The 26,012-nt window shown below is 39.5% G+C and overlaps 1 protein-coding gene across 6 annotated transcripts in view; it reads right to left on the bottom strand.

Moving 5' to 3' along the window:
• LOC135464975 (sodium-driven chloride bicarbonate exchanger-like) overlaps positions 1–26,012 on the bottom strand; it is a 56,304-nt gene that overhangs the window by 27,517 nt on the left and 2,775 nt on the right. For 2 of the 6 annotated variants that reach the window (XM_064742561.1, XM_064742559.1), the window contains exon 1: positions 10,379–10,548. The exons of 1 other annotated variant lie outside the window; for it this stretch is intronic. The gene's annotated coding sequence lies outside the window, so the exon portion shown is untranslated. Of the gene's footprint in view, positions 1–10,378; positions 10,570–26,012 lie in introns of those variants that run through there. 3 more of the 6 variants (XM_064742564.1, XM_064742562.1, XM_064742563.1) reach the window with 3 other exon arrangements.

The raw sequence follows: 26,012 nt of genomic DNA on the forward strand, positions 1-26,012 counted from the left end.
GCAGACTTTAACATATAATAACGAACCCAAGGGAAGTGCCAATTTGTCATATAATAGCCGGCTCTGCAGAAGAATTCCGCATTACACTAAAAAAAAATAATCTGTTAATTTTATCAGAGAGTCTGTTGTCTGAGTGATTGTAGAATGTATTCTGACATAATAACATAAAACTGTGTCATATTCAACGTGATACCCTGTCAGTCTGATGCAGTCACAGGAGTGCTATATTTATCAGAATAATGTAATACAATAACAGAATGCATTCTAACATTTTATACACCACGAACTTCCTGTTAAATTTAACAGATTATTCTTTCGAGAGAACGCCATGTCTGTGCCACTAATAAGACATATACTTGTGTCACGGCGTCCCTGATTGGCCTACATACGCTTTTTGCCCCTCACCATATCGACCCACCTATGCGGAGTGAGTGAGTGCTTGGGGTTTAACGTCGTACTTGACAATTTTTCAGTCATACGACGACGGAGTCCTTAAATTAGAGTACACGTACGTGTAATGCGCGTCTTATTGCAAGACGGATTTCCACCGCTCAATTATCTAGTGCTGCTTCACTGAGACAAATTACCGAAGGTAAGTAAGGCCCCCTGCACGAGCCATTATACTGATACGGGTCAATCAGTCGTTGCACTATCCTCTTAATGCTGAACGCCTAGCGGGTAAGCTACAGCTTTCTCTGTTAAAGTTTTATGTGTGACATCCAGGACTGACCCTGGATCCACTGTCCCCGAATCCCACCTATACGGGGGCAGATATTTAACTATGGAATCTTTCGATATAAGACACCAACATTTACAGTAAATCAGTGCATCCATGACACTGGGACATTATGCAATTAGTCGTACGTCACGGCTGAAATAAAGGATCTTATCAGTTTACCTCAAGCTTTATTCTAACTGTTCACGTAAATAATAGCAGCTTACACAACCCTATAGCACCATGACTAAAAAAAAGAATTACATTAAAATATGGAGTGCGCTTAATTGTAATTTATCCAGTGTCACTCATATAAAACTACTCAAAATGTAATTACCAGTGGTATAAAAACAATGCAGACTTAATATCTCTAAAAATATTTTTCTTGACTTTTTATTACAGTCTGTTTCATCTTTAAATATATTTCGTAATTGTTGATATATAATATACATACAATAGGAGTGCATTGCAACATTGTATCAGAGTATTGTAAGAACTAGCGCAAATTTTGAAATAACTGCAACTTTCTGCAAAAAATCCATGTCGTCATGCATGCAGAGCTCTGGCTTAAGTAAATGGTCCATGTTAGAACACATGATGTTAAAATTTTGACCCACAGACTGACGGACTAACTTACTGACGCACTGACGGACGGCAGACCGACAGAGAGACACGTAGACCGAGCAACTTATAGCCCTGTTTGTCGCAGCTAAAACCACTTTGAGCCAGAGAGGTCTTAACGAAAACGTTCAGTATTATACAAGCTGAAACGTTGTAAAGACAGGCCACCAAAGAGAACGTATTTTCCGGAATTTACCGAAGCCGTCACTGTGATCTTCCGAATTTTGCCGATGAAAGTCGGTTTTGAGGCACGAAGACAAAGAGAGTGGCCAAAGGCATATTATGTGAGAACGAAAACGTTCAGATCCCAAAGATCTGATAGGAGGAAATTGTTTCATGGAAAAAAAGATGCTCATGTTATTTTAGTTCAACAACAAACACAGTAATGATCGTATAACGCGTGACTGGCCATGTGTTGAGATAAAACGTTCATCGGTCCGGGCAGCCATGTTGCGTCAGCCGAGTCTCACGCTGGTCAGGCGTCACGTGGCAGTGGAATAAGAACGATTTCATGTCAGATTGCATCAAACAGACACGCATAGAGCCCATCTATCTACACCCATTGAATGATGACGAGTGCTTAGGAAAATTTCCACTTATTTTCTATAGAAGAGTTGGATCAGCGTGAACAACAAGTACTACACATGACAGCCATTTTGAAGGCAGCGCCCCCTGCTGGCGACATCTCCTCGTCTCAGAGTTGTTGTCTACAATGTGCTTGTTTGTCTCATTGTTGAAGTGGTTTTGTGGTTATAAGGCGAAATTTTCTTAAGTAGATTATAACAACATGTGGTGACAAATGCGGAAATGTATGAAAACAAAAAAATCCTCAAACTTACAAACAACCTATATACGAGTGTCAATAAGAAAATGACGTTGCCGTCGTCGTTCTTGTTGTTGCTATCTGCATCGTTAGCAGTATCATATGAGGCAATGCTGGTTTTCGTTAATCTCCTAAAACCCGTACAAAAACATTGAGCCATCCAAATGTACAGGTATTGCGGGCACATAATGTACATATATCCGAAGATTGCGTTGGAAGAGTTGGTTTTACACTCTGTGATAATGCTTTTTATACTATGTAGTGTGAAATTCTCAACTCATACATTTGAGACCAAACCATCAGGATATTTGCCGTTTTACTCGCGCCAGCAAGCTTTACTCGCGTAGACACGAAGGTGGAAGTATTGCCTAAAAACATGAAGTCAATAAGAAGCTAGCCTTCAGGGCCGAAAAAACAGGCTTTCTTGACGTTTACAATACTTATATGCTGTGCCGACTGTTCTGTTGTCTAACACGGTATAATTTCCAGTTGTTACCAGCCATAGTTCTCAGAATATAGTCTCAGAATATAGAGTATTGTTAATTTACCTACACTTTTCCATCGTTGTCTGCGTGCCGATGCTTCAATGGAGTGAAGTGCCAGGATGAGCGCGGCTTTGAATGAGCAATGATGCAATATGAGGTTCAGGAGGTCAAGGTTCAGTGGAACGAAAAGATGACGCATTATAGTGTACTCAAAGATGGCGCATTGCAGTGTACTCAAAGATGACGGATACTAAAAAGATTTAATGTAAAAGAGCGTGAAAATCACAGACAGGAGCAATGTTAACACGTGATAGGTTTGCATCTCACTTTATTCATTTATTTTGTTGGCGGTCAAGGTCACATTCACCAATTTTAACCAGATTACCGGATAGCTAACAAACCTACTGATTTAAAGCTGCAGACGAACTAACCGGAACCGGAACTGAACCTGAGACGTCATTGACCAGTGCCAGATCAATACAGTTAGAACAAGATTTTATTGTTGATGACATTTTATGATAATTACGGGATGAATAGTAACTACCACCACCTGACGTCAGTTTCCTGTATCCTTTGTACTCCGTAATTAGCCATGCTTACTACACCAGTTTGCCTCATATACATCGTCGTTGTCATGCAATGATGAACATGGGATATATATAGGCGAGACTTCTCAAGACCAATTTAGGTTTGATTAACCGATTATTCCTTAAGGCGTATTATGTACATGTATAATTATGGTCCTCATTGGTTTTTATTTAAAACAGAATGAACCTACTTTTTTTTAGTAAAACAATACCTGGTGAGTGATATCATTTATAAAACCTAAAGTGGAATCTAAAGTTATACCTCACATGCATCTAACCGGACATACCATGGATATCACATTACTATTTGTTGTTGCTTTTCATAAATGGGGATAGTGGGTCGTACTGAGTGTGGTAAACAATGGGGATCAAAGCTGGCCACCCACACAGAACAAAGAATGGTCGGATCACCGAGAGAAAGGCAACAAAATTAGCTGATCCCTAAAACAGGGTAAGGGCTAACGTTTCATCAGAAACAGGGCGAAAACTGAACGCCTCACCAAAAAAAACAACGACGACGAAGAATGAGCGGATCACCAGAACTAGTGAAATGAGCGAAAAAGAGACGTTATAGCGTACTGCACTCCACAAATTTCCGGACTTTAGAATACAATTTTTAACAAACTCTTGGAGTTTTTATCACATAACTCAATGGATAGTACACTAAAACATCGTATGCAACACCCATCGACTCCATACCTGTATCTGTATTTCTTCAATACTTGGCCCTCTTTTTTATTTCTTGTCCTCGCTTTATCAACAAAATCAGTCGTTGAGGACAATCGATAACAGATAATTGGTAATCTGCTTCGGTTGATTGAAATAAGTCTTCTTAATCCGCCTTAGGTCATCTCTGTCTCGTGCGATTAGGCGGATTTAGACGTCTTGACAGATTGATACAAGTGTATCTGATCGCCAAGATATATATATATCTGTGTGATACAAGTGTATCTGATCGCCAAGATATATATACATATATATATATATATATATATATATATATATATATATATATATATATATATATATATATATATATATATATATATATATATATATTCTTTATATTTGTTCGATATTTAAAACATGCGGAACCAGGAATAACTTATGTTACCGGAATAAACCCTTGTCCAGATACATGTATATAACAGATTTGGATAATGCACTTCATCTTCAGGGTCTTCACAAATTATGACCAAATCTGCTCAGTCAGCAAAAACTTGAAATTTAGAACACGGCAATATCGGAAATAAAATTTGCGTTTTTTCATAACATTCTTTATTTCCCTGAAGACACTAATCTTCGTTTTAGAGTGCCTTTTCATGCATCCTTTCATGTTTAATTAATCAAACCTACAATAATGTCCATTACTGAAACCCAAAGGCCCTGGTTAAATATAGTATGTTTTCGCCTTTGTGGAAATCAGAAATGGCTCTGTAAGCTATGTAAGTGTCTATTTACATAAAGAACCAGTTAAGCAAATTAACTGGACATAAAAAATCATAAGGTAAACAACAGAAAATCCTTCAGTACATAAAAATGTGATTTATCATGTCTCTAGATTTTTTTGTATACGTTTGATATTAATTGTTCAATCTGTGTGGACGTGTAGGCCTACTCATGAGAAGTCATTTAAATGGGCTACACTAATACAAACCCTTACCAAGTACAGCTGCCAACATGCAATATTCCATTACTTAGTACCAAATAATAATTCCGCAAATATGTGCTTTGTACCTTTTGTCTCTGGAAAGGCCTATAACTATAAAATCTGCTTACACAGTTTTCAGTCTTTGAACATACAGGCCTCCTAACTGAGAGAAAGATTGCGTGTCTACGTATATGCTAGCTCTAATACAAATTTGCACACGACTGGCTGACAATAAATGCAAACTATTTGTACAGAATTGTACACGCTATTTTCACACAGGATACACAAGCGAAACTCTTGTCTTAAAACTGTGCTTCTCTATTTAGCACATGCCCAACAAAAGCTGTAAACTTTCCCTGTTAGTAACTTAGCTTTCCTTGTTAGTAACTTTAAATGTAAAAGTAGTTTTCTTTCCTTAGTAACTTTCCTTTATAGTAACTTAGCTTTCCTTTTTAGTAACTTTCCTTGTAAGTAACTTAGCTTTCCTTGTTAGTAGCTTTCCTTGAACAAGGGGTTCTCCATAAAGCGCTCTATATCGTCTTTCGGTCGGTCAAACGCGTACCGTTTACGATGTATGCCTGACTGCAAAACAATGTAGGCTTTGCGCCGGTCGCATGCAACTATTGCGAAATTCCCAATTTGACAAGAATTGGAAAAAAAGGAAAACCCCCCACCTTTGATCACTAATCGGAAGTGAAGTACAATATCTTATTAATTTATTTGATTGGCGTTTCACTCATACTACGCCGCCAAGCAGAGCCCCGGGGGAAACCCATGACAATCTGCAGGTTGCTGACAAACCTTCCAACATGAAGTACAATTTTCTTCTATGCGTCGAAACAGACATATACCAGCCGTCAACCAAAACGGACGTTCCGGCTCAAGACCAATTCCCAAAACAAAATTTAACACAAAACACGAAGGAACTAAGAAAGTATAAAAAGCACGAAAATAGGACGGAATCATGCAAAGAGAAGCACTCATCAGTTCCAATGATGTTGGAAGGACGCAAGTAATATTCCAGGCGAATGAATGAAAGATTATCTGAAAAATGTCTTACTCTAGGGCTTGTTGAAAATTACCCGAAATAAGTGACAGGGTACTATTTGGTATACATGTAGTTAGTAATTGGCATATCTAAAGAATTGGTCTGACTTAGAGAGTTTGGGATAGATCATCGATAGGCGACAAGATTTACCGGGGGTGGGGGGAGGGCGGAGGGGGAGGAAACACTCACACACAGATATGAAAGCAACAAAATGACTTCATAAATAGTACTTCACTAGGCCTTCTTCATAAATTAAATAAAAAAAACTCTGCGATCAAAGAGAATTTCGTCAAAAAAGTACATGTATTTAACTGTGAATATGCTCTGGATGGAGTGTCTACGTCACTAACATGTGATAAAGTACGAGTCGTGACCTTCTTACAGATGATATCGGTCATTAGATGGGTTTGACTTATCTGTAGTGGAATCTTCTAGCGTGTCGCGCTTTGAAATAGCTTATTAACATAAAAACAAACGCGTTTTAACACCGAGTCTTGAGGCCTGGGGATCTCATCGAGGACAGGGGTAGACGAAGGCAGGAATGAGCCCCAGCGTCTATGTCCCCGATCTACCAGAGCAATCGTGATAACCCCGGGTATAGTCAGCAGAGAAGCATGTTGGAAGCGTGGGAAAGGTCCGATGCTATAAGCAAAATTTAAACTTTTCAACCCTCAACTCTCACTGTGATTTTCTATACAAGCCCGAAGCTCTATATTACATTCAAGTATCGTCGTCTAGATTTTGAGATTTATCGTACTAACTAACATGTCAACAGAACTTGGTTTTCTTTCGCGATAGACTGCGGCACTTTTCAAGCAAGCAGGCGCATAATGCGAAATGTCACGTGACTTATGACGTAACGACGGGGTTTATCATGAGAGCTGAAATTGATAACCATGTTACCGGACTTGCTTACATACAGGCAGATAAATATTTTGAAGTCGTTTAAATGCATGATTCTGCAGTGGTCTTCATTGCGCACAACAATACTTGTTACCTGAAGCTTATGCCTATAAAAATTACATTTGACATCAATATCAGAAGTCCAGCTGTATAGCAAAACACAATGAAAAACGTGAAACTACAGTTGAGTGTCTGCCACGTTATATAGTCAATATCTACCAGTAAAACATTTAGTTAATTAAATAGAAGTGATGACTTTTTTTCTTTTTTTTTTCTCTTAAGAGTTTATGTACCGAGCACTTGTATGAAGCTCTCTTTGGTTTTTCTCCAATATGAAAAATCTCCTTTCCCCGGGGGCCATTTGTATTGAAGCATGACGGGAAATTTATCTGCTACCCCCTCCCTGTGAAAGTACTTTCATAAGATCCGGTTGTATGGTTAACTGTGTGTGTGGTGAGAATCAATGTTAGGGTAGGGTTAAATATCCGCTGGCACACCATCGATACTTTAAACTGAGTTCTCTGAAATCAATACCGTACACAATCACATTATTCCTGTATATTATAACCGTCGCCTCGCACGACAGGTTGTTGTATTTTGTGAATGTTCGTACCTTCATACACGACCTTTAGGCTTTCAAAAACGAGCAAAACCTGAGTTATATTGGGGCATATCGACAACAACAAAAAACAGACGCTGCTATAAAAGTGGCACATGATTGTCGGTGACGAACTGCCGACGAAATACAACCTTGTGACATTTGCAAATGAGTTTGCGTTTTAGATCGGAGTAATGTGCAATGGAACATCTAAAATGTGGTATTACAGTGAGTATTTTCCTGGGGTCTAACACATGTATATATGTACATTAAACTGTTTACGTCACGCACTTTACGCTTGTGAAAGTCAGACCCAACCAATCCAGATTTAAAAGTCTACCCAGCTGAAGGCAATGAGTTAAGAGACCATCCCAATATATTCACTTATAAACCGCCGAAAGGGAAGAAAATGATGTTATTATTTGAAAATTCACATTTGATAAACAGCAAAAACAAACCGTGTCAGCATGGTACAAAATTCATCATGACGTTAAAAAATATGAATCTTAGCGCAGTATTGTGTGTATTAAACGCAATGCAAACAAAAAAAAAACGGTACTGCGCATTGAAATTACCGTTCCTTTGTATTAAAACCTTTCACTCATGTCCTCCCTTATAGGGCGGAGATTATCTCTAGACTGGGTGTTTCTGCTAAAAAAGTGGCATTCGACAAAGTCGTTCTCTTCGTTCACTACAATTTCATTCACCCGTTAAGTGACCTTAGTCTGAACCTGGGGATGTGCAGATATACACAAAGGACATATAGACGGATATCCTGATCTTCGAGCCTAAGAAACCCTTACTTATTCCCCGGCCCTGCAGCGCTATAGCGTTGTAACTGATATCAAACCCATGTGCTCAAAAATACACACAACATTTCAGCTATTTAAGACCTTATTTACATAACCAAAAAAAATTCAATGTTCTCGTAAAAAACAAAAAACAACGTAACTAAGCATAAATTAATACTTTCCTTTCATTCACAATTTGAATACATATGGCCACTGAGTACAATTTACCACGGGGTGCATGCCGAGTGCTGAGTAAACTCACGAATGGAGGACAGGTATTTAAGTCAGACGGTTGGGGTTGAGGGTTAGGCTTGCTTATCTCTAGGCCTGGCAATATGAAGTTGATAGTAACGGTGACAAACTGTTACGGGCAGGCGAGAAAATGGAAAGTCAATTTACCCCTGACATATTTACAGCTGTGAGACAAACGAAAAATGAGATTTATATGAGTGTTGTAAATTTGTCTAACAGAGACGTCTTCGTCTTGTAAAAACTACTGTAAGCGTGCTGTGAACACGTTTACGGCTGGCCGCAGATGTGGGAGTTATCGCCCCTTTGACAATCACACCCTTGCCGTCTTTTCTACATAATAAAGACATCCTGCATCACATACACACAATATTACATTTTATTGCAGGGCGTTAATTGCTTAGGTTTTGTGCCTAAGACCACATTTTTAATATGTGAATTTGGCTACCGCGTAATGTACTATCATGAAGATCATTCTTGAACGCCAATTTTTTCTCAGGGCACTGACACCCACGAATCTGACAGCTGGCATATATGCCCAGAAGGCATCTGATGCAAATGATAGCTTAAATATGAGGTCCGTAGCCACAAACGTTTGCGGGCCAGAACTCATGCGATTTAATCTTAGAATTTAAATACTTGTTATTCGTATCTACATGCGTGAAACGACTAACAAAACGTGTTTGAAAAATCTTAAGATTTTTGAAAAGTGTTAAAGAAAGCGTTATGTAATAAACGCTTCTGGGCATCTTTAAAGCGTTTGTCCTTTCTTATTTATATGAATGATCAAAAATATTTTTATCGACGGAGAAAAGGATGGATTGGGGTTTCTGGTTGTGGGGAGGAGGAGGGAAATTCTACAGTTTAAGCGTAACCTACGTATAGGGTGGTAATCATCGGGTCACCATGTTCCTCATAAACCCCTAAACGCCATAAATAAGCGCAACGCTTAACAGCTCAGTCCAGAAAAACAGAGCAACGAAGCAAGACAGAGATAGGCGAAGAAAAAGAAGAAGAACGGAAGATGGAAGACAAACGTCTGTACAAGTCCAACAGGCGACTTTTTGGTGTGGAATGTCTATGTCGAATTCAGAAACCATAAGCTTAAAGCTACTTGGATTTAAACGAAGGTAGCGTGTAACTAGTGGGGAAATTTCCAAGCTGTTGCTCAGGGATGTTTTCGATTACAATATCAATCACCAGTTGTGCTTTACCTTTAGCTAACCTTTACCCTGACAACAAACTATGACTGATGTCCTCACTCTTCCCCTCCCCCCCCCCCCACCAGTGGGTTGTTCGATGATAACTCGGTTATTTATGCCCCTCTAACCAAAACGTAAATAAAATAAATATTTTTTATTTAAGCGGTTATCTTTTGTAACGTTTCCGTGAAAAAGTGTCTACTGTATATAAACCAAAAAAACTAAATATATATATATATATCTATATCCAGGTAACAGAATAATGCTGGCCGCCGTCGTATAAGTGAAATATTTCTGAATACGGCGTAAAACACCAATCAACTAAAAAAAATAAATAAATCCAGGTAACAGACTGTGTTAATACTGAGATATTAATACAAAAAGTGATTAACATTGGGCGTACCCTGAATGCATCTATACAGCAAATTGACAATAAAAAATGTAGGTAAATAATTCCGAACAATACGCTAAATACCTATCTACTTATGCAAGTGATTGCTCTTATCAACATACTTTTATACCACTGAAGAATTAAAAATGAAACTGATTGATATTGGGTGTACCGTGAATATAGCTTTAGGCCAAATTGACAATAATGTAGATAAATATTATTGATCAATACGCTAAACAGGTGCCCTTATACAGGTAGAAGCTGATGACAGTAGTCATACTATGATATTAATAAAGAATACATATGGGACTAACCTGTCAATTGTCTCCAGGTAGAATCTTCATCGATCGGTCTTAGTGCTTACTATAGGGCATAGTACGGTACGGGTATTACCCCTGACGAACTAAGCTGCTTAACCCTCCCCAGGGACTGTTACCCTCGGTAAACCATACTAGCACATTATATACAAGCTTCCACCCAAAAACTACAAACAGATTTATCAGTTGAAATTCTATTGGGTATTGTGTAGTGGTGATATGTCAGATAGGCCACGGGCAGCTGGACCCAGATCTATCCACGGAAGGCTTTTTAATCCCCCTCCCTTCCCCCTTTTCAACCGTTTACCCATTGAAGGCCGGTTCTTAGCTCCGCCAGGGGTAGCCTAAAAAAAGGCTGGAATATCACACTCTTCACCCTAGTGCGCACAATCATTTACCTACCGTAGGTCACGTGATCTTACGCTACTGTCAGTCAAGGCATATACAGTGAGGGGCTAATTTTAACGATTCTTGCAAATAGATTCAATAGTTTCACCTCCAGTTACCCGACAGGGGACAAAGTTCAGTATTCTCCAATCACCAGGTTGGGTGAGGAGAACTTTAATATTTATCTGTGTATTTACAAAACTAAACTTATCACCTTTATCAATGAGGAAAATTTGACACCTAACCCTGCCACATTGCTATAAATGAATACGATGTACTAAGAAATACTTGAATGGTGTTACGTAAATAAAACGTTGCTAGGCGCAAATTGCTCAGTCAAATCTTTTCAAAAGAAGGTAAAAAAGATTGCATTGCTGGATGTCCAAGAATGGCTTATTTTTATCTTTCCTTTTTTTCCCCCACTTCAGTTCTAACAAAAGTACCGCGCAGTAAACATGTTGTAAAGGTAAGGACGATGCCGTAATCTGTCTGGCTTTTGTAATATTAGTCAAGGTCAAGTTCAAGTTCAAGGTCAAATATAAGTGACATAATCTTCAGTAGAGTGTAAAACACAAATCAAATAAATAAGTAAATGGTTCTCTCGGAACACTGCCGATGTGTTTTTGAATCATTATCAACATGCTATGAGCAGCACTATGAGGGGACGAATTTGTTGTTGTTGTTGCGCATGATTTTTTAAATGCGCATACTTCGTTGCTTGTGACCAAACTTCAATCATTTCTATCTTCTTTTTTGTTAAAACTAAATGGATAACCTAACTGGCTCAAGTCGTTCTCCACACAATGCAGATAAAGCTGTTTTTTCTGCTCTATTCTACCCATGAAACTAACCACAATTTTTTTTTAGAATGTGTAAATGTGGATTTCATATCATTGTCTGGGTCTTTTTCTATTTGAATTTTCTTATTTGCTCTGATTACATCATTTGGAAATGTCGGACGTTTTGCCATTATTCTAGTATAAAAAAGTGTACTACGAGGATAGAGACATGTCTCCAGCCTTCCTAACGACACATCACAGGACAGTTTGAGGGCGCATAACTGAGTGGAAATCTCTGTAAGCGGGACTAAAGATAGACTTACAAGAGGTATTCACCACGGGATACATGGAGCGAAGCATGGAAGGATTCGTGTACAACATAACGCCATCACAAGAACAACAGGTATCAATATCAAATTCATCTGTCCTTATGACGTACCCGGCGCATGGCAATAAGAGCAAGGGAATGCGATTCAAAGGGAGAGTAAATCTCAGAAAAGTTATACTCCTTGAAAGAGGCACGTGAGGCTTTCTCGGACCTTCTTCATAATCTCATTAGCAACAACACAGAGAGTGAATAAACCTAACACTAAAATTATGTTCGTACGTGGGAAGGTCTGCCAGCAACCTGCGGATGGTCGTGGGTTCCCCCGGGCTGTGCCCGGTTTCCACACACCATAATGCTGGCCGCCGTCGTATAAGTGAAATATTCTTGAGTACGGCGTAAAACACCAATCAAATAAATAAATAAATAAAATTATGTTCATGACAGCTCTTCTGGTCTAAAATTGCTCCACAGCTTTTCTGGTCTAGAATTGCTCGACAGCTTTTTTTTCTGGCCCAGAATTGCGCGACAACTTTTCTGGCCTAGAATTGCTCTACAGCTTTTCTGGCCAAGAATTGCTCGACAGCGATTCTAGTCTCGAACTGCTCGACAGGTTTCCTGGCCTAGAATTGCTTGACAGCTTTTCTGGCTTAGAATTGCTCGACAGGTTTTCTGGCCTAGAATTGCTCGACAGGTTTTCTGGCCTAGAATTGCGCGACAACTTTTCTAGTCTAGAATTACTCCAAAACATTTGTGAAATTAGTACTCTAGACCAAAAAATGCTGTTGATTAATTGTAGACCAGAAAAGTTCTCGAGCAATTCTAGACCAGAGATGTGGTTGAGTAATTCTATAACAGAAAGTCCATAAAATATGAAATGATAATGGACTCATGTAAAGACAAGTAGCAATCTTTACCTGCACTTTATGGACATATATGCGTCATGGCGAAGAATTGCGTCGTCATGTTTTTTGTCTCTTACCGGTATTCATTTTGTTTCATAAAACTCCTTTTCGTTCTTTTCTTGAGTAAATGTATTCTCAGTCAGCCTGTGTTTACTAATTTATTTTGAAGATAAGACGTCAACAATAATTTACATGTTGTGGTTTAATTGGAAAATTGAATGCGATGAAACCTGCACGAAAAGAGGAAAATATTTACATTATATGAATTTATAAATAAAGTCATTGCCCGAGGATAAGCGTTAATGGTGCTTATCTCAATCAGGGTCGTATTTTTTTTCTTTCATAACGAAATGTAACAAGAATAGAATACAAAACAAGCTTCCTCTATACTGTCAAACTCAAACAAAATCTAGGGTGCAATTTAACTCCCTCTAATCCCCCCCTCCCCAGACACCTACAGGGGTATCACAAAGATCGAGGTGATAGAAATAACCAAAATAAAAAGGAACGTCTGGCAGCAAAGCAAAACGTTGGCGTTTTAAGTCGGCGTAAAATATGTCGTGTTATTCAGAGCGAGTCCGTTGGCCTACTAACCCGCCAGGTTAGGGTTTTAACTGCTCCCTGTCGGTCTCGCGCACCTGATCGTCCTACATATAAACGCGTACCCGTCACTCTCACGGCCTCGCCAACACTCCTTGTGGCACGGTTAGACTTGTATAAGACATGTAGGAATGCTTCACTTCAGAAGTTAACTTGAGAGGGGAGGGGGGTATTGGATTGGAGTTCATCATGTGAAATAGCACTGATACGGAAATAGCCAGGTTTGAATCGGTTTTTCACCCAACTGATGACTGGTTAATGGTCCTGAACAGTGTATTCGTTGAGGACTTTGCATATTGTCTGTCAGATTTGCCAATATCATCTTCAAAGATGTAAAAGTAAGAGGCTGAAATCTGTGGATATTTTGGAATCAATTGATTATGCCTTGTATAAATCAAGTAATTATACCTATATTCATCATCGAGGGGTGGCTATAGACATGCATTTTATTTTCACGAGAATCTAGATGGAATGCATTTGGAAATTTCCATTCAAATGCAAATAAACTTTTGTCTGCTCAGTTTCCATGACTTTGCCTGGTCCAATCACAGCTAAGGCTTTTTATCACCGTTGATCGCCTCATTCATGTGAGTTATTGATAAGCTTTTAATCTAATTAATTATATTGAGTATTAAAAGCTGGGACTCATTTACAATATCCTCATATCTTTTTTAAATAGAATGTTAATGTCAGTCACAGTTTTGCGTATCCGGGTTCTTTGAAAGGGTGAAAAATAACATAGAACTACATGGGAGAAAATGGGGATTTTTCATGATCAACAGACCAATAAAACTGTGACAATTTAAGGCTAGACACATTCGCAATACATTTCCAGAAATAGTTTTCTACCTATATCTTTATTTTTAAAATTTTTGTCTGTTTATGGTAAACTCTTATTCCAGGCTTATCTCGCCTAGGATATATTCGCTTTGTGAACACCGCTGGTCTCCTCACGTGACCAGAGATAGTGCTGCTTATTGGCTCACAGGAGCTATAACATCACCATGAAACTATGAACATGTTTTATGTACCAGTTGATTGAGGGTAAACACGTGTAGCGTTGTGGCATGGTGAATTTCAGTATCCAATGGATTATAATACGTATGGTCCCAATTCGGGACCTGACGTGATAGTTTTTAAAATCCAACTGTAATTCTTTGGAACGCAATCTGAACAAGCCGAAACGTGTTGACAGCGTTAAAAATATTTCAAGATATTTTTTTTTTTGAAATTTAAGTACATTCTCGATGTCTGACACAGTGTAGTTATACACAGTGCGTCAAACGGGCATATTGCTTGAAAAAAAATGAGGCGTAAGACTTTTATTCAAGTGTCTTATTTTAAGATAAAAATTCAACCCTCGATATCACAATCCACGTGCCTTTGAAAGCGAAGGAAGCGAAGCGTAGCGTCGTTGATTGTTAACCCAGTTCTCTCAATATCCCCCCCCCTCCCCGCTTCTGGGTTACCCCCCTCCCCTCCTCCTTATTCTGTCAACTTCTTCGTCCCCCCCCTCCCCTCTACATTCTTAGTTTAACCAATCACTGATACTGTCACTAACTAGTTAGAACGATAGCTCTAACCCACCACAGGAGTTGGAGAGCACTTCTGTCTCCCTCGGCCCAGTGAACCCGATAAGAATAGGCCCACAAGGAACGAGACGCCGGCTGACAAAAAGCAACTACTGACCATATTTAAAAGAACAGTTTTGAGCCTGACTGTATCTTACTTAAACTTACTAACACATTATACGCTCTTTATATGTACATACCAAGAGCCACAATGTCACCTGTGGGTTAATAGAAGACCGGTATGTCGTATTCATAAATGAGATCCCCTTATTAGCATTGCTGGCAGCGTGAGTTCGACTCCCAATAAAGCCATATTTTTTGCAGCAGTTACATGTGTGCAAAGGCGGGCTAAGAAATTAGGGAAGAGCCGGGAAATGTTTCCACTAAAAGGGCCTCCAGAGAAAATGGACTATAGCTTTGGCGTCACCACTTGTGTGCAGCATGTGCACTGTGCCGTGGAGACTAGCTATATGTAAGTTGCATACTTCCAGGTAATGGACCTCTGGTGATACATATTCCTTAACTCTGACTGAATCATATACCTTTATACAGGTCAACTTAAAAGTCGTTTTGATCCGGAGTGGGGGGGGGGGGGGGGGGGTAGGGGATTTGATTAATTCAATTCTTACTGGAAAAAATTAAGTGTCGTCACAAAAATATTGTTTTCAGTCATTTATTTTCTTAAACATCTAACAATTGAAAATGCACCATGTTATTTTGTAACTCTTTCAGGATTTTACTGGTTTTTTTTTTCAAGACTCCCCAATCATATAAATATCTCTTTAACAGGAAAAATGCAGTTATATGTCAACCTTAAATGACTTTATTTTTTATTTTTTACCCTCCCGACACTGAAAGATTTTAACATTCCACATGTAAAACAATTCAAAATTGGCGTGGCCTTATACAGCAGTGATTCATTCCACAGGACAATTTCTAACCCTCACCTCTGCGTCTCTGGGACTTCTGCTTTTATATATAATTATTACACAAACTCATGAATTGTCTAAGTTTTGGCGAAGGTTATTTCCCCTGGTTTGGCAGAGTTGCCTGATCATCTCGTTCTCGCGAGATTTTACAATATCGTCTGCCACGTGTCTCGACATAAATGACTGATAAAATCTTAGAGAGATTACAGAAAATCTGAAGAATTTAGGGATTGGCGTTAATTAAATTAATCAAGTGTTATAAAAATAGTTGAGCATTGATGGCCGTAAGATGAATAATTCACCGCTTGATTGATTTTGCCAGAAGGAAAATAAATAAAATATGCTTGACTCCAAAGTTAAAATTCAACTAGCGATATATTGATGAGCTGTGAACATAGCAAAAAATATACATCACAAAGTTGTACAAAATAGTAGGTTGTCGAATATGCATGCAGCCTCACCTGAATAAAGTCCTCCACCGCTAAAGTTAGCATGTAGCAACCAGAAACACAAATGTTTATGCTGAAGATCAGAACATGCTATGTAAATTGGTGACGTCCTGGCAGAGCGATAGCGAGGAAAAAGTCTGAATGCAACGAAATGCCGGTGTCCTTTATTACATGATTTTGTCGAACAGCGCACAATAAATATATCAACTCACCAAGGAGTTGTAAGAAGTTTATTTAGCAACAGTCTTACCACGCTTGAATGTACTCCATGTGCATATAAATCAACTGAAACCTGATTGCTGACAGCAATATCTAATTCATAATGGGATTATTTTTGTTGATCTAAACCACAAATTTGTAAGCTTAACTAGGATACGTTGTCAGATGGTTAGTCTGTGTGACCCTCAGCCAAGGCCCCCTCCCCTCACTGACTAAATACCCCCAGGCTAACACCCTCGAGGCTGTGCGGTGACAAGGCCACACGGTACATATGTATACAGAGAAACAAGCTATGTGCACCGAAGCTATCTTCGCTTTAGTACATCTTGGTGTATATACTGCGGTATGAAATTGAATTATTCAAACCTGAAATATTTTCATTACGCTCAGCGGGGAAATTAGCAATTTGCAAGAGGAACGAGAGTAAACGTGGGCGTTATAGGAATGGAGGGGTGGTGAAGGGACTTGTTTATGGCAATAAAATACACAACGTGAAGTACACTGCGCATAAACATCAGTATTGACTAGTACAATACTCACCGATCCGTATTGGTACTAATTTCGCAACTATCTGTTAATGCGTAAATGTACTTCTGTTTGTAAGAGAACCAGAGCAACATACGGATACAGCGCAAGCGTGATCCGTGATAAATGTTCTCCCATCACATTCGATTTTATGCGTAACACGTTTATACGAAGCCTGTACATTTACAGTCCAGAGTCGGTTTTGGGTAGAGTAAACGAAAGGAGTGGGTAATTCATATATTGCCGGGATGGGGGGGAAGGGGATACCCAAAAGCCTCTCACTAAAAAAACAAACTTAATTCTCAGTTACATCAAACCTCGTACATAGAAACAGGAATAAGTATAGCTAAAGCTCAAGGCAGAATTGAAGGATTAACGGGATATCATATATGAGACGGATTATCAACGGGATTAAAATTTAAATACTTATAAGCCACGGTAGCCATAATTGTCATTGGTATAAAACCATATCTTGTAAAGTGCTATATTTAGTTTTGTCCACCAATAAATGTAAGTTTAGTTTTTAAAGCGTAAAACACCAATAAAATAAAATAAATTAACGTTGTGGGGAATAATTTGTGTAGGATAAACGGGTTTTAAGGCGCAGGATAGTGGCTTTAGTTATTAATTGATTGAGTGAGTGCATGGGGTTTAACGTCGTTTTTCAGTCATATGACGACGAAATTATGAACTGACAAATGTTGATTAGAAACACATCGTATTGCCTGGGCACAAATCATTTCATGTAATGAAGTTGCCGTGGAAACTAATCTATGTATACATGTATAAGTAAAACGCCTTGTTAGATAACAAATCTGACCGACTGACTATCATACTGACTGATTGATTAGATGGCTGATTATTTGACTGATTCCTTGTTTCATTGATGGATAACATGTGTCCGTCAGCACAATATGGTTAACATTGTGAACAACGCTAAATATAGCTCAGATCCATCCGATGTTTATATTTTCGGAACAACAAACAATCATACTCCATGAGTGCATACTACACATGCAAAACAGAAAGAAAAAATACCGGTCATGGTTCAAGGTTTTCACGCAAGTTCGCCAAAACACACGCCTGGACACGTGGTACAGATAAATGTACGAGTCTGAGGTCGACCAAGATGTTTCCGGCCCGACTTGTCTCTCATCCTCCTCCCTCTCCCTACAAGTCAAATCCATCACAATAGGGGTCAGAGACCGCTTACTGGAGCATGACTTCTGTTCTCGTGACTCGGGCATGCCACCTACTTTGTTTTTTTTTTTTTGTTTTTTTTTTAGCTCAAATTTCTAATTCTGAAATTACAAGCCACCACACAATGCTCCTCCAGCATCGGAAACTGGCCAGATTTACGCACTACCCCTGTGCTCAAATTAACTGCGCGTGTCCACCACGATATTTGCGAAACAAAAAGAAATCAACAAACACAAAAAACTGCAACAGCAAAAAGCACTCTAACATGTTTTTCCTATATCATTCGCCACAGATGAAAACAAGAGGTTAGTGAGTAACTAGCGTGTTTCGCGCCAGTTAAATCAAGTTATCCTTGATTTCATTAGATCTAATACTTAATTTCTTTCAAGAGGATCTCCCGTCACATCCTACGTAGTTACAAGTGACTTCTTCGAAATAATATGAAAACCATGAAGCGAATTCGCAATAGTTGTGATATCCCGCTAAGAGATTTCGCGACGTCTTACACTCAGACCCCTCGTTAAGCGGACGAGCTATATTAAAGGGTAAGAAAGCCCGTGTTGAAATATGGAATACTGCAAAATGGACGGATCGACGGACTGATCAACCGACACAGAGAGCTGATCAGTTGTAGCTAAAAGGCCAAGGGAAATGTCTGTGAGTGAGTGAGTGAGTGCTTGGGGTTTAACGTCGTACTCAACAATTTTTCAGTCATATGACGACGAAGGAATCATTAAGGTGCATGCACGTGTAATGTGCCTCCTTTGTTGCAGGACGGATTTCCACCGCTCTTTTATTTAGTGCTGCATCACTGAGACGACTTACCGAAGGCAAGTAAGCCGCCCCGCCCGAGCCATTATACTGATACGGGTCAACCAGTCGTTGCACTATCCCCTTCATGCTGAACGCCAAGCGAGGAAGTTACAACTTCCTCTTTTAAAGTCTTAGGTGTGACTCGACCAAGGATTGATCCTGGATCTACCGGTCCCGAAGCGGACGCTCTGCCAACTGTGCGAAATGTCTGTGTAAATCATGCAGTTTGCAGGTAATCCATCACTTAAAGGATTAGTGTCCAGATTTAGCTACTTGTCCTCAGTATAAAGAGTATAACCTGTTTAATAGTATGCTACCAGGAGGGCCTCAGAGAAAGGTAACTGTCTACCAATAACAATGGATTTACTACCCTAGTCGACCTTTAACCGGCCGCCCGGTAAAGCTCAGCGGGTGACGTCATAGATAGCCAAACCCAAGTCTAGCTGGTCTATAAAGCCTGGGAATTGGTATCAAAACGATGTCATTTTCGAGAGAGATTCTAGCTACACAGAAGCAAGTATACTGCCGTGTGAATTTGAACCCATAGTGGACGACACACAAGTTCCGATTTATGTCACTTGCATCTATGGTCAGACTTCAGATTCCGAGCTTTGTTTACTGCGGTGTCGCTAATCATCGTAATCTGGACCAGAGATTAAAATAATGGGGAATAGATTATCACTGTGTAAGATTGCTTTCGCACCTTTCCTGGGCAACATTTGAAGGGAAGTCACTTGTTTTCGCACGGCAATTGAGCCTTTAACTCTTGAGTAACGCAGTCAAGCAATACGATTATTTTGGGACCGTTTTCAGTTTTAACCGTCCTCTGCAGTCGGTTAGAAACCGCAGACATTGTGGTAACTGTCAAACGGCCATTGCTTTGTTGTACACAGTTCACAATTTGTTAGAAGTTCACTCATTGGACCACAGGAGAGACACAGCCAATGGAATAGCGTGTATCAAAGCGACATATATTAGAAGCCATCACGTGGTTGTGTCACTTTACCGGAAGATTGATTAAACTAATGACGAATAAACTCTCGCTTTGTCTTACACCCACCAAGCCTATCACCAGAGTTTGTATGCATATATTTAAAGCCTAATTTTTTCCTCCCTACAGCTAAAATTTAGCTGCCCACCAGGCTTTCTTATCCCAGCTCGTGTCAGCCCAGCCAAAAATTGGCTGCGTTTGGTGGGTGTAAAATCCTTCCGTCTTGTACCGTGAACCCATGCTTTTCTGAGGGCTAAATCGTTTGGAAGCTTGAAAAGACTAACTCCAGGGTTCTTCGACGCCCTGTTTGTACAACCGTATGCAAAACAGCAAATCATTTCGTGTAGAAATTCGATAAGCTTGTTGTCTCTCGTGTGGCTTTTTAACACTGAACTGAATGGCGAAGCTCCGACAGCTCGTAAAGGTTGGTAAAGGTATGACGTCATTCGGCGGAGCCCACCGAGTGATGGTGGGAAAATGCATAAACCCAGCCTCATCATCTAGTGATTTTAATGCCATATTACTCAGATAACTGTACTATTTTCCCAATATTTGTTTACACTCTATTTAACAACATATACAGGGGCAGCTATTTATGAAAAAATAACCAATCTCGACACTAAGGATACACGCAAAGGTATTCTATATTATGGTTTTATGGAATGTGAAGAAATTTAAGCCAAAAAAAAAACATTAAAAAATGTCCATTTCTGAGGCATATTTAATATCTCTGAAAAACCGCTATTTTCTGTCAATAATGGGCAATTTTCCAAAATGACTTGATCGTTAAACTTATTCGGAAAGCAGGTACAGTTTAACGGCAACGTCATGGTTTTTGTTAACGATGTGCATCAACTGTCAACAAGTGAACTCTGACTAGTCTTTCAAAGCTAGGATCAGGCACTTGACACTCGAGAAAATATCCATGTAAGAGTGTGTTTCTGTCAATCGGAGTCCTATCATGATAACCATAAGCAAGAGAATAACTGTAATGACAGATGGTAAACATTGACAAAACAAAATTGAAGTTTAATATACATATTGCTACTGTAGAGTCAGTCGTCTGTGTTACATAGCAAGATGAGCTATGTCAAATCAGGTCGCGTGTTCAAATCCAGCTCTCGACGTTTCAGCTGCTGATTATAAGTCAGGAGGTTTATAAGGTACCTGGTTATGGGCGGGGGTTTACCCCAAGCACTCCAGTTCTCTTCACCCATAAGTCTGACCGCCATCGTGTACATGTACGAAAAAAGACATTCTTGCCCACAGCGTTTAGCACAAATATGTCTGTCAGTCCAGAGCAATAAAGAAACATATAACTACCCAACTCCTTAAATTTACTATTGTTGGAAAAACTAGCTTTGGACTTGACATACATTAACTAGGTAATGCATGTCATTGGGGCAAAAATGCGTACACTGGAAATCCAATTTAAATTGCACTCAGTGTTGTTTACAACAGCCTTAATTCCATTTCCAAATTCTCGTGGGACACAGAGCGTTGATGTACAAGGAGATGTACAGATGAGAACAAATAGCACTAGAGCATTTCCAAGTTTATCGCTGTTTAATCTAACAGCTGTTCTAACATTTAACACATACAGTTAAAAATTTGTCTGACAGACACTGTCTTTGTTTTTAGTCTTGGCAATCACAGTATTTTCTACTCTGTCAGAAGGCCCTGATTATTCGCATTGATGGGGGTCCGACAATGGAGCCTCACACTTATAATACCCAAATATAATGACCACACCATTACAAATCCTCCCCCCCCCCCAACCCATCAATACACACACGCATACACTCACCCGACCAGTCCCAGAAGTGCACAGCACAGGTGCTAATAATTTCCTGTCGAGACGGGTGCTAATAATTTCCGAAGACAGGGCCATTGAAAGCGAATGAAACACTTCACGTGTGGAGAAAGGCCGAGTAACTGTTTATTCCTTGTTAGGAAAGTACGAGTGTCAAGCCTGACATAAATTCTCCTACTAATACAGCTTGTACAGCCATTGAGAATATAGCAATGGGGTCGGGAATACCGAAATGGTAGATAACGCGAATACAGTTTTACGTTTTTGGTAATGCAGAGGAGAGACACGTTTCAAACAAAGCGATGGAACATTCTAGCCAGATTTTTTTCCATTGTCTTGTCAAATAGTTGGAACTGTCCTTATCGTCGCAAAGCCAAGTACTAAAACGAGTAGCTAAGTACAGATAGGGAAAGCAAATGCTCCATTAGTTCAAAGGTCTGCAGAGTTGCATACTATTCACTGACTATCTCTTTATCTAGAAATATCTCATATGTAGAAATACTATCCTATCTCACACCCAGAAACATGCTTTCCATTAATTATTTCTCATATCTAGAAGCACACTATCCATTGACTGTATCTCTTGTATCCAGAATCACTATATCTTACATCAAGAAGCACTAACAACTGACCATATCTCAGATCTAGAAACACTATCAATTGACTTTATCTCTTTATCTAGAAACTCACTATCCACACAGTATTTTTTATATAGAAACACACTACCTATTGACTCTATTTCACTTATCTAGAAACACACTACCTATTGACTCTATCTCTTTATACAGAAACACACTATCCACCAACTACACCTTATATCCAGAAACACGCTATCCGTTGACTATATCTCATATTTAGAAACACATTATCCACTGACTATATCCTATCTCTTTCTCTAGAAACACATATTCTACGTCATATCTCTTCTACCTTCTATCCATGACTAAGTCTCTTGTATTTAGAAACACACTATCCATTGACTATCTCTTATATCTAGAAACATAATATTCATTGAGTATATAATTTTTTTATAACAATTGGAGATACAGTCTTCATTCACTTTATAATCATCATAAACACAGATTCCCAACCATTTGGTTTTAATGCCTTAAACCTGCTGTAGTAGAAGGGGTGAAGCGCAAATGCGGTTAGTTTCTAGTATACCTAATTCCGACATCAAGAACTGGCACTACAGTTGACTTGGTGTCCCTAGACAGACATATATCCCACATATTTCATCGTCTCGTGCTCAACTGAGCTATTTGAATGGCGCTTGGAATTTGGAAAGTATTAATACATAGTGAAGGTTCTGATAGATATCAACTTCTGGACTTACTGCGCATGATTGTTCGGTATACATGTGGTAACTAAAATCGCTCTGAGATCAGTTACCCCCGCCACTTGATAGTTTCAACGACAAAAACCTTAAAAAACGAGACCACCAGGATTGGAAACAGAACGGTGTAAGAGAGCGGAGATCATTTTTACCTAACTGGTATAATTTCTGATAGGTCAGTAGCTTACCACTACCGCCATGTTAATCACAGAGAAATGAATAACGAACAGGGCTGAAAAAAACCCAAACAAGTTTATAAGAGAGTGGGATATCATTTTTACCTAGCTGGTGCAGAGTTTCTGATAGGTCAGTAGCCCTACCACTATCGCCATATTAATCACAAAGAAGTGAAAATCGATCGGATTGAAAGCAAAGAAGTGTAGAAGAGGATGTGATGTCCTTTTTTTTTACCTGGTGCAGAGTTTCTTGTATTGTATCCCGGAAAAATGTCGTCCCTCATGTTTCTAGATGTTCTTAATTGGCTGAACTACCTTTCGAGTGCGCGGTGGATTTCGCCCTGCATCCAGCACAGAGGAAATCTACCCCCCCTCCCCCCCCCCCCCCCACACACACACACTCCAACACATCTTGTTGATACAATCTGATACAGAAGTATTCTCATTGCCGTGCCACTGTCATATGTGTTATACATAACTCCACGCCATATGCTGAGCGCCCCACCCCACAACTCTAAAGGGTATCCCCGGGGGTAGGGACCTGGTTTTGTGACAGTATTTCTTAACAATCAGAAAATTCCTACCTCTCCCCGACTGTTCTCTTACTCAGCCCCACCCCTCTCCGACACCACAGGCTTCACCTGATGAATGAAGCCTCCCTGGGGCGTTCATGCCATGGGGTAACGGTGAAGAATTACAGGTTACAGTTTGTAACCATAATGGAAAGAATCTCTCTATATTTAAAAATATGTCTGTGATTTGATTATGTTTGATTCTCACCACAAGGCCTTCAACCTACTGGTTTCATCTTACATGTCGCCATCTTCATTTACTATGATTGTATTATTTCTTACACATTCTTTTGGGACTAGTGCTCTAGGTTGTTTTGAAAATGGCTCTTGTAAGTATCGACTTCAGTAGTATAAGAACGTGGAACTTACGCTAAGATGCTTTCTGCTGGGTGTTTCTCTGAAGACTCCAAAAAGCGCATTTCGAGTTTTCTAAAAGAAATGGTGCATTCCTTATACAAATCAGCCAATGATGACGTCACAAAGTTTATGTAAACTAAATTAGTTTAGCTAACATGGTTTTGAGCTCAAATGTTTGTCTCAGTTTGCACAACGGCACAGTGTAGCTACGTTGTTTGTTTCAGTTTGCTAATTTTGTTAAATCTTGCCAAGGTAGTTTTGAAAGTATGTTTGTATGCTTGGTACATTGCTTCGTAAGGTTGTTTTAAAGATCCCACATAATTGTATTTGATGGTTGAGGAACTGATGTCAGTAGAAATCATGTGCAATTCCAGGGGATTTGTTAAAGTAAACAAAGGTACAAGATGCCAGTCCTAACGCAACAGCATCTGTTCTGATCAGTACATGATTCCTCAGTTAAAGATGTCATGCATGCCAGGCTTTCTAAAACCGTCTCCCACAGTGCCCCCACTCCCACCACGCCCGCCCCATCAATCTGTAGGATGTAGTGACGACAGTGATCCCGAACATTTTCGTGGTTATTTCGTTATTCCGTTTATCCGTTACTCTAAGCGATTGCCTGCGAGCATTGTGCCATAAGTCTTCGAGATGCGACGCACCCAGAACGAACGCCGCGATTAAGGCAAGCAATCGTCAGATCAAAGTATAAAATTTTACACTAATCTCTTAATCATTTCCCGTTTAGAAAGAACAACATTTCAGAGCGGCTTATGCACGTTTATATTTTGATTTTGGAGACAAAACTATATTGTTTGAATTGATAAATTTCAGGTAAATATTATACTAAAGTATAATATTATCAGGTTACACAGAACAATACCATAAAGCCAGGCATATTCAGATGGTCGGGGATTCCCCCTTGGCTCTACCCGTTTTCCTCCCACCATAATTCTGGCCACCGTCGTATAAGTCAAATATTCTTGAGTACGGCGTAGAACACTAATCAAATAAGAAAATAACTCGATGCCCCTAAAGCATGCTAGAATAAACTGTTTGCAAATACGGGAAAAGGTTGAACTATCGGAATACAGAATCCGACTCGGTCCCTCGTAATGGAAGGCACAGCCAAGGCCGACAAATCGTACATTATACGACGGCGGCCAGCATTATGGTGGGAGGAAACCCACGACCATCCGCAGGTTGCTGAAAGACCTTCCCACATAAGGCCGGAGAGGAAGCCAGCATGAGCTGGACTTGAACTCACAGCGACCGCATTGGTGAGAGACTCCTGGGTCATTACGCTGAACGCGTATGTATATATATATATATATGCGAAGTCGGGAGACCAGGGATCAAACCCGGGTCGGGTCGTACCAAAAGACTTAAAAAATGGTACTTGCTGCTGCTTCGCTTGGCGCTCAGCACTTTGAGGTTAGAACAAGGAAATATGACTGGTTGGCCCGGTGTCAATATAATATGACTGAGTGTCTGGTGTCTTCAGCATGATAATTCAGATGCGGCAGATACTGAAATGAACGTCCACTTGTGAATTGGCGTCATTGTTGAATGAGTTGGTGTTGCTTATTTTATGATTTACAGTCATTCTAACTTTCTCATTGTGTAATTTCTCAATTGACTTTCTCAATTAATGATCGTATTTTTTAACTAAAGCAGGCTTATCATG

This window comes from Liolophura sinensis, chromosome 4 (genome assembly GCF_032854445.1).
Source record: "Liolophura sinensis isolate JHLJ2023 chromosome 4, CUHK_Ljap_v2, whole genome shotgun sequence".
NCBI lineage: Eukaryota > Metazoa > Mollusca > Polyplacophora > Chitonida > Chitonidae > Liolophura > Liolophura sinensis.